The sequence below is a fragment of the Pezoporus occidentalis genome, unplaced genomic scaffold (assembly GCF_034315485.1).
Source record: "Pezoporus occidentalis ecotype Australia unplaced genomic scaffold, CSIRO_AGI_Poc_V1 ctg41, whole genome shotgun sequence".
Classification (NCBI taxonomy): Eukaryota; Metazoa; Chordata; class Aves; order Psittaciformes; family Psittacidae; genus Pezoporus; species Pezoporus occidentalis.
Window position 1 is genome coordinate 684,219 of NW_026915736.1, and position 14,470 is coordinate 698,688.

At 37.3% G+C, this 14,470-nt stretch overlaps 1 long non-coding RNA gene across 2 annotated transcripts in view; it reads right to left on the minus strand.

Annotated features, from left to right (window-relative positions):
- Positions 1-1,455: 1,455 nt before the first annotated feature.
- Positions 1,456-14,470, minus strand: part of LOC134171582 (uncharacterized) — a 204,674-nt gene continuing 191,659 nt past the window's right edge. The window contains exons 3-8 of one of the 2 annotated variants that reach the window (XR_009967665.1): positions 10,917-10,992; positions 9,812-9,873; positions 8,625-8,768; positions 3,880-3,994; positions 2,879-3,182; positions 1,456-1,971 (exon numbers count right to left, since the gene is read on the minus strand). This is a non-coding gene — a long non-coding RNA (uncharacterized LOC134171582). The remainder of the gene's footprint in view (positions 1,972-2,878; positions 3,183-3,879; positions 3,995-8,624; positions 8,769-9,811; positions 9,874-10,916; positions 10,993-14,470) is intronic. The other variant, XR_009967664.1, reaches the window with a different exon arrangement.

Here is a 14,470-nt window from a genome sequence, read left to right on the forward strand (position 1 = left end):
AGCTTGCAGGCACTGTGGAGAATTTAAATCAGGAGCCTTTGAAGACATGTCTATGCACAGTGGCAGCAGCCTAAGCCTGTAGAGAGAAAGATGCATTCTACAACATTCCTGTGAGCAACATTTTACATCAGACTGTAAGCACTCATGGATAAGGACCATATTTTACTCTGGTTCTTAGTGAAGGGTGAGGAACAAGAGTTTTGATTGTGCCTAGACAGGGTGTGTAGTGAGAATAACGTTGATAAATGTTGTTCTAACACTGTGCTTTAAATAACTGTCTTCAGAAAGAGTAAAGATCTCCTGTCTAGACAAAAACTCTAATTTTTCTGTCTAGGCAGAAAAACAATTCAAATTGCAGTGAAGACAATGAAACAGAAAAGAGGAGAAAGGGAAACGAGCAAAGAGGGGTAGCATATTTACTTTTACTGATTTTGAAGAAAAATAAAAAATAAAAAGCTTCTTAGGCATATTTGGAGCGTTGGAAGCACAGAAAAATCTGATCCTGTTGTAACCATGAGGCAACATCCCTGTTTATGATCATCACTACTGCACATTTTAACCAAAATTGCACTGTCTGCTGGAGTATCCAGCTTTCCTCCCATGCTCCAAAACGAAGAAGCTATATCAGGACAAGTAAAGTTCATTGCATTCCTGCAAAATATAAGTCCATTAATTTATTTCTCTGAAAACAACATTTTATTCAATATTCTATATTTCATTCATTTATTTGTAATGAGATATAAGCTCATTTATATTAATGGAACTTAATAACTGATGAAAGATAAATATGCTTTTCTGGTCAAAAGACCTATTGCAATTGTTCCAGCACTGCTGGTAGTGTTGTGTTTGCATAACTTCCTTTGGTGACAAATTACCAGGGGTCTGACAGGTAGGATACTGTCTGAAGTTATTCACATCACAGGCAGTTTGATTAGGATTCCTCATCAGATTCTTATGGTTGCAATATCTTTTGGGAATGTATAAAATAAAGTTTCCTGAAAAGGTCCTGTCATTGCACATTGATCGGCAGAAGTTGCCAGGACTGTGCATAGATACGGCACAATTCTAATTCTTCCATAACGATATGGACTGTGTATGCAGCTTGCTGCTCATTTCCTCTAACAGCAAAATGGCTACAGTATTACTGACCAACATAGTTTAAATAAGGTCAGGAGGTCAGCTTTCTCCAGGATGCTGTAGTGAAATGGAATGTAAAAACCTCCTGCTGCCTGTGAGAGAAGAAAGAAAGGATATTATAATAGCCATACTCAATACAAGGTAGAACTAGAATTTTAAACATAGGTTGATGAGGCGATTTCTCTACTGGAATATAACTGCAATTTAACATGTGAGGCAGAAAAATTGATAGAGTTTTTCTCCTGCCCTGTAAAGAGTAAGTAAGTTTTTAAAAAGTCTCCCTCCAGAAGACAATAAGATGAAGAAGTATATGTATAAATGTAGCGGTCTCGTTCTCACAGTGAAGGTGGCGGCAGTTCAAGTCCTAGCATCACCACTTCTCTATTCTACATTTATGTGATGCCCTATTAGGAAATAACTGTTCATTCCCAGAGTAGGTATCAGCCACCTTCTGCTAGTGCAGTCCTACACTTTATTATTAGCTAGGTATTAACAAGGGACTCTCCCACTTTCCTATGTCTCCACTAGCACACAACTGTCTCATTTGCTTCCTCCATGAAGATTTCAGTGTTTGTGCAAAAGCCACAACAACAAAGAATAACATATAACACCTAGGGCGGTATCTGGGATGTTGGAGACAAGGACCAAGGACATTCTTCTGACTAATTCAGATGACAGATTTCAATCCTCTGCTTCCTTGAAGGATGCTCTCACACTAACTCCTCTGTTCTTAAGTAGCGCAGAGAAAGGTCATCTGCATCCAACTCTCATATAGCCCTTAAATTCCATGTCAGAAGCTTTGTTCCCTGCAAACTCTTAAAGAAATACTTGATCCTAAAAAAAAAAAAAATAGTTTCAACAGGTTGAATGACATTTTTTTTTGTGCTAAAAACAGATTTGGAAAAATTCCCAAAGTATTTCAGACTATTTATGAAGTTTAACAGACTGATGGCATGGAAATCATTACATACCAGAAGGCATTACAGATGATGTGTTTTAAAGCAGAGGTAGAAGAGCAGCCCCTTGCCTATTAGCTAAGCTCTTATTAGAGTTAAGATATTTTTTTTATACAGTGTAACAGAATTCTTCATACCCTTTCCAAGATAGACCAGTGCCTAACAGAGATGGTTTGATACGCAGCAATACCTGGTCAATGGCTTGAACTTACTCATTTGTCTGTTAGTAACTTTTTCTACAAAACTGGAATATTTGCTTCCTTATTGGGTGGGAGGGGCATGATAGCAGACTTCCAGGCAAACAGAAGAGCATTTGCTCAAAACTTAGGTGTTTGTTCTCTCTTCATTACAGCCTATGCTCTCTCCTGGCTCTCCCTGAGACCTCTCTGGCTGGCTGTGCTGGCAGGAGCCCAGCTACTGTATCATAACACTGAAAAGGTAGTAGTGATGGTAGTTAGATACGAAGGAGTGCTTCAAAACCAGTTCCGTGACATCTCCATCTGTCTAGGACACCTGCAAGATGATCAGGATGAGTTGTAGTTTTGCACTCCAGCTGGAGTACTGGATGTCAAAACAGGAAGATATGTACAAACAAAAAATCCACTCAACACCTCAATAGCCATGCTTGCCTAGACCACCTGGTCATGGTAAACTATCTCTTTGAGAGTTCCAGATTAATACTTGGGAACAAAGCCATAGTTGACTGAAAGAGTCCAATTAGTATGAGAAGCAGCAGCCCATCTGCTCAGTAACAGGGGCCATGGAAACACATCAGTTTTGCATACCTCATTGCCTTCCTGGGAAATCAATTATCTCTGTCCTCATAGAGCACTGCAATCTGCTACAGTGTTTGTGAAAGAAAAGACCATAAGCAATGGCAGAAGCTGGTTGCAGTATTTCCACAAAACTAAAGTGTGCTACAGGGAGAAGGACAATCTTTCCATTTCCATTATAGACAGCAGCATCTCTGCTCGAGCACCACAGTTCCAAACAGATATGGAGGAGCTTGAGTGAGGGCATCAGCTGTTTAACCATGTTGCACAGACTGCCAAATACAGGTCATCCAGATTTCCATAGCCAGAATATTCTCTAGATGTAAGACAGAAAGAGTATAGTTATTCTATAGGGAAGGCCTTCAAACTCCAGGTCTCCTGGGGAGCCTAAACTGTAACCAGGTTCACAGACCACTGGTCTTCACAGAAAGGGAATGCAATAATTTTATACCCTAAAATTAAAAAAGAAATATGGCACTGCTTCTCTTGTGGGCTACTTAGCCAGATTCTACAGTTATATGAATGGCTATAGCACACTTACAATTCCTATTTTAATCTGTATACAGCAGTAGAGTTTGGAGGTTTTCAGCCACTGCTGTAACATATTGATGTTTTACTGACGACATGACTCTGCTGTCCTTGGTCAGACCAAAGGTCCATACAGCACATTGTCTCTGACAGTGACAGTTTAGGGGAAGAATATAAATCCACAGCAAGCTTATTTGATCTTTTGTCTCGCAAACCCTTCAAACTACCCGAACAGAATGTTGTATCTTCATATTTTACAGCCTCTTCCAGTATTTTCTTTCATGAACCTGCCTTTATAATACTGTATTTAATCCAGCTAAACTTTTCTTATCCACAACATTTTTGAGCAGCAAGTCACACAGATTAATTATAGGACTGAAGAAAAAGACTATTTCCTTTTTGTTTTAAATCCACTTCCAAATATTCTCCCCACTGGGAGAAACATTTACTAATCCTTCCCTACTCACCGTCTGTTTTCTACTTACTGTTTTGCAGACTTCACTAGTTCAGTTATCTTTTCTCCCAGATGAAGACTTCTTGTTTACCTTGTCCTTCCTTGTATGGAACAGCTTCAAAAATGCAACAAGCTTTGCTGGGCTCCTAAGAGGGGAGAGGTGGCAGAACTGTATCTAACAGTCAAGATGAAGACATTGAGCGCCAGACTGATACAGTCACAGAATTATCCAAAGCAAGAAGCACTAGCTCAGTGCTGAGCTATTTTGTACAGATTAAGACTGGTTTCTCCAAATGCCCAGTGCTTTGCAATTATCAACCCTGGGCTTAATTTATCACTTGATCCCTTAGCCACTTGTTATTTTGAGATCCCAGTACACCTTCTCATAGTTGGTTTAATTTTTACTATTGCAAATAATGTCATATTCAGCAAATGCTTCTTCTCTACTGCTACCCTTTCCTGAGTAGGGGATGAGATTTCTTTGGGACATGCTAGTAAGTGTCCCTGCTCAGTGAAAATTAACTCTTTATTCCTTTTCTGTCTTTTATCAATCTACAAGTCATGTTTTCTTTCTATCCTTTCACTTTTATCCCTTCTAAAAGCTTTCAGTGAGAGATCTCATTTGCGCTTTTTGGAAATCCAAATACAATTCTATACCTCAAGGCATTTTCTAACTATGTGTGAGTTTAGCCACTGGATTTTCTCTTAATAATCACACATAAGACATAAAAGCTGAAGTTTGAAAACCGCAACTGGGGACACATTTTAAGGAAAGAAGAGGTACTGTACCTAATTTTCATCCCCTACAACACTATAGTATCATGACACATCTACACAAGGCAGACAGAAACATAAAAAGTTGCTCATTTGGTCACCTTAGAGAAAAAACAGCTATTGGTATTGAGAAATTATGTTGCACCTTAATAATGTTAGGGATTAGAAACAGTTTTTCAAAGAAGAGCATGATTAAGCTTCCTTAGCATGACATGTAATTACCTACACTGTCAATTAGGACCTGGTGGGATGCTTGAACAGAGAACAATTTATTTCCTCATGGAGAAACCCTCCCCCAAATATGATCAGATTTCCTTCATTCTTTTCCTTCCCTCCCAGTAAATACCATTTGAAACTTCCCACAACAGGAAAAACAACAATAAAGAATTTAAATCTTAGCCATAACTTCTGGGAACTCTCCAAGCAACACTTCCTTTCGCAAAAGGAAAATTACACACTAATACAGAAAAATGTGAGAAAGAAATATCCTCAAGCTCTCTGGGAAAAAAAAAAAACACACCAAAAAACAAACAAACAAAAAACCCTCAACAAAGTATTTTCCACTTAAAAAGCAAAGAAGACAAACTGTGCACAGCCCAAGGAGAAAGCAAAAACCTGCAGGCCCAAAATATATCAGATTTGGCAGTCTGCCAAGGAATCTGACTGGGCGATAGCATGATGGAAATACTATCTAAAACACTCCCCTGGTCAATATGAACCAGCTTCTAGACACGGGTAAGACAGTCAGAGTATCAACTCCAGGAACACTTCCCTGCTTTGTCATGCCAACAATATAATGGAAAATGAAACGCTGATTAATTGAACTGCATGTGACTTTCCATAAGATACAAACTATGTTACTTACAGAATCTTGAATGGATTCTCAGTAGCTCTTCTTTGTAACTACTTAGTGTTTTATTTTTAACCAATTCAGAATTGTAATGCAAATGGAGTTGGATTTTATAGCCTTGCTTTGCTTTTTTACAGTTTTGTGTTTCAGACACTGCTGTGCCATGGCACAATGTGTATCTAGGGGACTGCAAAAAAATCAGTGAAAACCCCATGAAATAAAGTTCATCTTCAGCTTTTAACTGTGTAAATGCCAACAGCAGTCTGAGTAAACATCCTAGTCTACACAGCAATCCTACAGGGCAGGCAGATCTTTTTAAGCTGGGCTGTAAACGGGTTCATACTCCAGGCCCAGTAAAACACTTATCATGGGTGGTTTCCCCATGTGTTCCTTGGAATTACAGGACAGCACTTTCCCTTGACAAAAATCACAGTTGCCCTGACACTTGTTGCTAAGGTTGTGAAAGGCAGCAAGTAATTGCTTCTAAAATGCAGAAAAAAAACCAAAAAGTGTGCTGAGTAGCAATGTGCAGCTTCTCTGGTATTATCCAAGATTACCAAGTGAGCTGGCAGACCGCGACATATTTTTGATATTAAAATGCTGGGAAACTACTTAGATACCAATGCATTCACTGTGAAAACATCTTTTTGCCATTTGCTTCAATTAATGCTTGCGCTTTATCACAATCAGTTTTCCTCATTATATTCAAATGTGATGGCTGTGTGAATGACCAAATATAATTATAGTAATGTTGGCTCATATTCCCTGATATGGGTATTTGCAAAGAGGCTGTCAATTATAAATACTTGGAAATTTATCAGGAGTTCAAGCACATTCTAAAAGGGCATCTGTGTACAAGAAGCAATCAAAATCAACAGTATCATCATACAGGCACATTGGATAATGCACCAAGAGATGCGGTTGATGAGCATTATGTTGCATTAACAATATATAGTTCAGCTGTACAAATCCACTGCCAGTCCTAGCTGCATGGTTGTGAAAGGAATAGATATCAAATAACAAATACTAACTTCAAGCTAAATCATGAGGTTGCATCACAATCAGATAGATATCAAAAAGGGAATAATTTGTTTTCAAAAGCCAAAAGGCTAAACACTTCATTAAGTGTTATTAAAGACTCTTTGCAGTACAAAACCAAAGGCTTTCCTGGGACAGACACAACAGAAATCGTACCCATGTCTATTATCCAAGTGCTTTGCTTTCAAACAGCTGCACAGGACTCAGCTTTGCAAATCTATTAAAGTAAATAAATCATGAACTCTGCCCATCTACTCATCTAGCTGGACTTTACTTTTTAACTTGTTTGCTGGATTTTTTCATGTTGCTGCATTTGACTCTGATTTTGAGGTAATTGTTCTCATTAAACAGGTGGATTACAAATATTTCATTCTGAAAGGACACAAGGCTCTGCTCAATCTTTCTAACACATTTTAGCCAGCATGCCATAATTGGCAACATCCTTTAAATTGCAATCACAGCTAATTTAAACATGCAGAGCTTCTCACTGTAACTAGAGTATCAGCAGCAGAGTACATTTTGCCTTAACTAGCTCCCTGATATACTCCGATACATGGGCAGAAACAGCCTACCTTAACCCATGTAACATGGCAGGATATTTGTTCTTCTATTGCAACAACATGATCAGTTTCCCCAATATGCTGCTGTTGACCGTAGTGAAAATTCTTTGCTACTGAGGCTATAGTAAATTAATCTATTTAATTAAGTAACATGTTGGGACTCTCAAAGTAATCCCTCTTCCATGCTTAGTTTGCTGCCAGTAGGGTGACCCTCAATACAAATGTACTCAAATGCAAGCAATAACCATTATTCAACACATCCAGGAGCTGTTGCCTCCCATCAGGTAGTTATACTCAGAACCACATGGCTTATGCAATCAGAAGAGTTTCAGAAATAAGTTGATCAGCACCACAACATACTGAAGAGTGGACACAGGAGAGACACTGGCTGAGGTGCCCATCTAGGTAAAAGGCAGATTACTGGAGACACTTTCAATGCCAAGAATGTATCAAACACATCAGGTTTTGTGGAGAGGTCTGCTTGAGATTCTTCAGCCCAAATTCTGCCATGAGAAGTCACAATGTTTTGTGGAAACTGAATCTAGCAGATACAGATTTTTTTGCCTGCAAAAGAACTGCTAGGAAAAAAAGAAAAAAGAAAAAAATTGCTTTCATGGTATATCTGAGCTACAAGGAAACAAGGGGCAGCCAATTAGCTAGGACTGACAGGATGAATTAAGAAAGGCAGCCCATCCAACTAGAAAGCAAAAGACTGAAGGTTCAAAGAACATGCCACACTGCACAACAGACATAGCAATCAGGAACTCCTCAGGAGGGTGGTGTGTGTGTTCATTTGTGAACATTTGTGTGTTCATTTGTGAAGATTTGCAGGCTAGCAGCCCCCATTGTGTGGAAGTAGGGTCCTGAACCCCAGTTGGAAATGCTGTTCATGACAAACCCTCCCCACAAGAGGTAAATACACTCTTGTCATGAACCTTAGTTAAAAGTTGCAGGCTACAGAGTTGGGTAATTCACCTCCCAGGGACAGAGCTAGGTTTGTGTAAAGCTGCTGAAACTGAAAAGTGGAAGAACACTGATGGGTACAGAAAAACTCACTGGGAAAGTTAAAAGAATTTATATAAAGGATGGAAGCTAGAAATAATCAACTAGGAAATAGCAAACAATAGCAATAGTTCTACATTAAAAAAAAAATAGTTCTATAGGGAAACGTAATAAAAACAACTTCTACGTGTTTTTCTGCAGCTATCTAAACAATACAATGGGGAACTAGACTTCCTCCCAGACCAGCTTGCCTACACACTTTTCAGTGATGGTATCAATATCAAATATGGACATAATAAGCATACGGGACACCTAGTGAAAAGAAAACAATCAGAGCCACTGAAAAAAAGCCAGAGCATATATAAAAGATGGAGTAAGCTGCACTGAGCAGTAAGTAGCATCATACGTTAAAGAGTAGTTTAAAAATCAGCTAAGCCCTCTAAGTCAGGTTAATATGATGTGAGCCTACAGAACTGGTATTCTGGGAAAAGAAGAGAAATATTCTATTAGCATTACATTATCAACTATGCAACAAGATAGCAAGCAGAAAACTTCACTTACACCCAGTAGACAGTGGTAAACGTACAGGGACACGTTGCCAGGAACCATTATTTCATGACCAGTCAGGAAACTTGGAGAAGAGGAAGCAGCTCTTGTTTTTGCTGGAAGCACTGCGCTGGACCAGTCCTGCTTTTTCTTTAAAACGAAAACTAAAATTCTTAAAGACAGTATAAAGAATATTCAAAGACAAATAAAATGTGCCTACTAAAAACTTAAAAGAGAAACCTGGTGCTGCTAAACAGCAGAGTGAGAGGTTTCATGTCCAGACGAAGGAACCAGAGAGGATCATAAACTCTGACAGGTGTAATATATATGACACACCCAAAAAGTGTTTGAGGAACAACTTTAAAAAGACATCAAAACCACAGAAGAACAAATCCTGTTGAGAATCTGTAGGGTCAAAAAATTATGAGGATATAGAGTAAGTGTTTACAGAAGATAAAGCCACTGAAAAAAAAAAAAAAAAAACAACAAACCAAAACCATGCATTTCTTGCATGTGTTTTTGGTGGAGGAGATTGGAAAGACTTCTATGTTGGAATATCTCTTTACAGTGGTATATTAGAGAGCCTATCTCAAATCAAATTTAATGACAGAAGACATTCAAAACAGTTTTATTAGCAGTAACAAAGCACCAGAATCACATGGTAACTGCCAGTAGAATTAAGAAACTCAAGATTTAACCACCAAAATGCATTAAACTTCTGGCTTAAATTTGCTTTGATACCAAAGGAGAACTAGGCAATCATAGACCAGTAAAGCCAGGCAAATTGGTGGAAACTGTTATAAAAATAGAATGCCTTATAGACAAATACATTTGTTGGAAATGACAGAAACAGATTTTGTGAAGGAAGTTAAGACTCATTATTTATCAAAATACTTTTTAAAGGCATCAGTAGGCATACTGACAACAGAAATCCAGGCTATATCTATATACTCAGAGGCATTTGTCAAGTCCTTAGCCAAAAGATGTTTACAAAAGTAGCTGGCATAGAGCAAGAAATTCTTCAAATGGATAAACAAATGATTAAAACGCAGTAAAGAGAAGTAAACTTTTAGAGCACAAGGAGGTGATGAGGTGATAGATGTGATTTAATAGGCAAAAAGGATTAGCAGGGAAGCAGAGACAGAGGTGACATGGTTCATTTTTATCACCCTCAGGCTCCCAGACAGGCTGACCTCTGTGCTTAGCTGTCCAGTGTCTTTGCATAGGGCATGCTCTCAGGAGTGAGTAGATACATCTGTAGAGATAGCTCCCTTTCATTTCCAAAGGCAGAATCTATGTATATGGAGTTGGCATTTAGCGAATAATTTTTTTGACTAAAGATTTAAATACCTTATCACTAGTGACAAAACAAACTTTGGAAATATATATTCCTGCCATAAAAATAGGTCAGATATTTTCTGTTTAAAAGCTTTGGTTTAAGAAACCTGAAATACTAAAGAAAGAGCGGTTTTATATTTCAGTTCAACTGTGATCTTATTTTATCCCATGCACTTTTATTAAAATCAAGATGAGAGAATGAGATTATATTCTCCCTGCCCCACTCTCAAAATGTCAAAATTCAGTTTAACCCCTGTTGCTGAAAAGTCTCAAGCTGCCTTTACTGAAAAATTTTTAGGTTGCTGTAGGGTCAAATGTAGTAGGAAGAATGGAGAAGAATGTAGTGGAAGAATGGTGCTTCCTAACTGTAAAACCAGTAACTGATTCCACCCTCTCCTGCAGATCAGTATTACTCTGGCTCAAGTAAGTATTTAACTGCTCCTATTATGTACAGTACCCACAACAGAGAAGAGGATTAAGAATTGGGGCAGAGTGCTGTTTTTTAACACTGAAATTTCATGAGAAATTATCTGAAACAACAGGGTGGGTTCCTCACATAAAGTAACAGATCTTCTATTATGAAAGTAGCAGGAGAACCCCCTGAAATCTCTATTTTACATAAAAACACTGGAAGATATGAAGTATTGAATATGGAATATCAAAATTGAGTTCTGTTCTTTTTCAGAAAAACTACTCATCCTGCTTCAAAGAGACATAACCCCCTCTGACTTTTCCTTGAAACACTCTCTATATGCAAGAACTTAAAATAAAATAAATTATTTTCATACATACTGAGGAACAGTACAGTGGAATCTCTTCAATGCAATTTCTAAAAGTATCCTAAGTAATCACATAATTTATTTTTACAATGTTTTTTGATCATCAAAATGCTATTAATTTTGAGAAAATATGCTTTCTGAGAAATAAAACCAGATGTGTTTTAGTCAATATTTCACATACCTTACAGAATTTGCTTGCCTGAAACTTTACTCCTATAAGTCCATCGGTTGGCCCATTCCACTCATCAAACATGAAGCTGTAGAAAGACAAACAGAAGTGCTTGTGAACTGTTACCAAGGAACCTGCTTTCTAAGACTACACAGAAAATACTGATGAATAAATTAAATTACGTCTATTCCAAAGAGATTTTCATGCAGTTATGCCAGTACAAAACAGTTCTATATCTGCATGAAATGACAATGAAAGTAAAAGAAGGAAAAAAGACTTAAAGAACTTCTTTATTAGTATAAGGGAAATAGGTAAGTGTCTAGCCTACACACTAAGACAAGAAACTGAATTTACAATATGAATTTTTCCCTCTATATACTTCAGGCTTATCAATATTGTTTCACATTAGCAAACTAGATGTAACACATTAATTTTTAAAATAGCATAAAACCATGTGTCTGCCCCTTCTTGCTATTCATCTGTCATCTAAGTTTTTATTGATTTACAATAAAAGTAAATATTTTAGTTTGGAAGTGGCTGAGAAGTTTACCGATCATATCAACAAGACCAATAAAATAAAAATCAGACATAATTTGAAGAAATACAAAATATGCTCCTCAGATTAATATAATGGTATGTTCTATCTCATTTCTTTAAGTTTGAAACACAGCAAAATTAATTATGAGAATTATTATAATGAAATAATTATATTATCATGTAATTATTTTTAGGAAAACAAATATTTACAAAAATCCTGGAGGCTACAGAAAGACCCCAGGAGATGTGAGTGGAGCTGCTAGGAGGTCTTGACTATGATGTCAATTTATTTGAGTCCAGCTGTGTTTTATTGAACAATGACTAAAGAAGGAAAAATGCCTACAAGGTATTTACTGGGTATGTAAATCAATACTCTTCACTATTAGAAAGATAGCAGTGTTTTGACCATACACTAGCAGATTCAAGGCATCCTGAACACAGCAGTGACAGGAAGAGAGGGTTGCTTTGTTTTAACAGGCTATACTTGTGCCCTGAGTAGTGCTTTTATAACAGTCATGGAAATTATTAATGGGCAGAGGGGAGATAAGCACTTCAGTGTACATCTGCTGGGAAGAAATGAATAAGTCTCTAGTCTTGGCAATGAGAAAGTCTAAAGACACTGCCTTGGAAAGGGGATGAAGGAATGGTCCTACTAGGCTTTCACTTATTCAACTGACTGCAGCTGCTGTTTAGTGATAACATAAGAATATAATTTCAGCCCTAAGGCAACTGGATCTGTGCCATTTACAGAACCTGTACTTATATCATTGTCTTTGCAAAAGATTTAATTCAGAATCATTTGTGCTCAAGTGATCACTGGTTTTTTAAATGTTTTGGTTTTCAAATAATCCTTATTTCAAATAAACCTTATTTCTGATATCCCATTTGGAACTGGAATTTGGAGTGGAGTCTGCCCTGCTGTGGAATTTCTACAGTTTTGTAAAAGTCTGTGTAAATTAAGGGTGGCCATAGGTTTAATTCACATTCAATTTATACAAATAGTAAGTTCTCCAACAGGACAAAACTATTCAAACCACTCCTGTAGTTACAGTAGCAAGGATGACAACACTATGCCTAGGCTAGTTACTACAGCTGTGGAAACAGCTCCATCTGCTATACTAGCTTACACATCAGCCTCACAATACATGGTCTTCTATGTGTTCTTGTAATAGGTACCTGGAGTAACACATCTGTAGCTGCATTATCAGCTGTTCAGCAGCCTGGCTGCCATAATTCCTTCCAAGGTTGTTCTATCATGGGAAAAACAATCTTTTCTTGCAATATACTATTGTCATACAACTATCCACAGCACTACTCATACTGAGAGTGACAGAATTGTAAGGGCAATCGCTTCTCACTGAAATACTGTGTTCCATTTTGTTTAAAATATTTCATATGACACCCCAGTCTAACTGGAGAGGGTAATTAAAATTAAGATACTGAATTTGAGCCCCCATTGTAGGACTTTAAGTCTGTCTCTTACGTTTGTCCAAATCTGAAGCACCTTTTCAAGGCACCCATGCTTTTGAAGAGTTTGGAGGAAAAAATGATGCCTTTTTATTTCACAGTTCTGTGTGATGTGTGGATGGTTAACTCGGTGACAGCAATGAAGTTTTCTGTGTGAGTTCTTAAGTATTAGACTTAAAAAAAAAAAAAAAATCAAATTATTCTCTTCTGTAGTATTTTGGAGGAAAGCATCTGAAGATCCTCCCTAACTGCTACAGTCTTAGTAAAGCTTAATTCAATCCAATGCTGTTAATACTACTGGCATTAATGAAGAAAAACACATCACTGCAGCTAGATGTGCCACTCAGGAGCTGTCTGCTGTAAAAGAAAAGTTTCACTCTAGTAAAACAGAAAGGCTCATCTCAGAGGCCCTTAAGAAATAGAGACACACTCCAGGGAGAGTTATGATTTAATGACAGTTCTGACAGTTTCTATGAGGATGCCTGAAATATCAGAATTTTCTCAAATAGTTCTCTGTGGCCAACCATATCCTACTGGATGAATTTACTAAAGCTTAAGAATTTCTCTAAAGAATTACCAAGAAATAATGACAACTGGGGTAGCACCTCAACCTGAGCTTTTATAGAATGAAAAAAATGAGTATGAGGAAATATATTTGACATATGAGGCTATAAAAAGTAGTGGAAAATCCAAATCTAGAGGCATTTAAAAACTGGTAATGGCTGGTAGTGATCATATCCACTTACGTGGAAAACAAGTCATGATATTAATAGATCATTATTACACCACCTTAAACAACAAGAGGGATGTGTGCAAAGTAGATGTGCTTTTATTCGAAGAGTAAGGGAGGGAGTTTATAGCTATGTAAATCAAACCACAATATAGAAGTAATATGATTTATGCATTCTATAACAACATTATTTATTACCATTGCCATACAGCTGTATCAATGACTGATTTTTAGTTACTGCATCAAAACTACTTTCATCACTCCTCAGGAAAATCCTGTAAACACCTGACCATTAATCCTGCTTTCACTGCTGTGTTACAGCATCAGAAATAACATCACTGAGCAGAACTTTTTCACCCGAAGTTTTTACTACTCCTGTGTATTTTCCATTTTACAGGGTTTATAACAAAGCATTATAAAGGATGAAGGTTAGCACATGGTGAAGCTTTAGAGAGCTAGTTCCTCTGAGAGAAGAAAGCAACCTTAAGCTTAGTAGATTGCAGTGTACTAATCTTGTGAGTACTTTTACTTGACAGGACTGCTTATGGATTAACAAGAAATGACCCTATACTGCTCTTTCTAATAATCATAATTCCACTGCTATTCTTAGATAACCTAGACAGTCTTTAAAATCTCTATTAAAAAAAAAAAGACAAGTTCATTATTAATTCCTTCACATTTGAGCCTGGTAAATTATCTAGATGACATTCAAGTTTGGACTGTTTTTTCGACTGAGTCTGATGCTCTCACTCACCTGCATGTTCACATAAATTTAATTTTACTGGATAATTGAATAAATTCTAATACATACGAGGTGCACCACTGTCCTTAC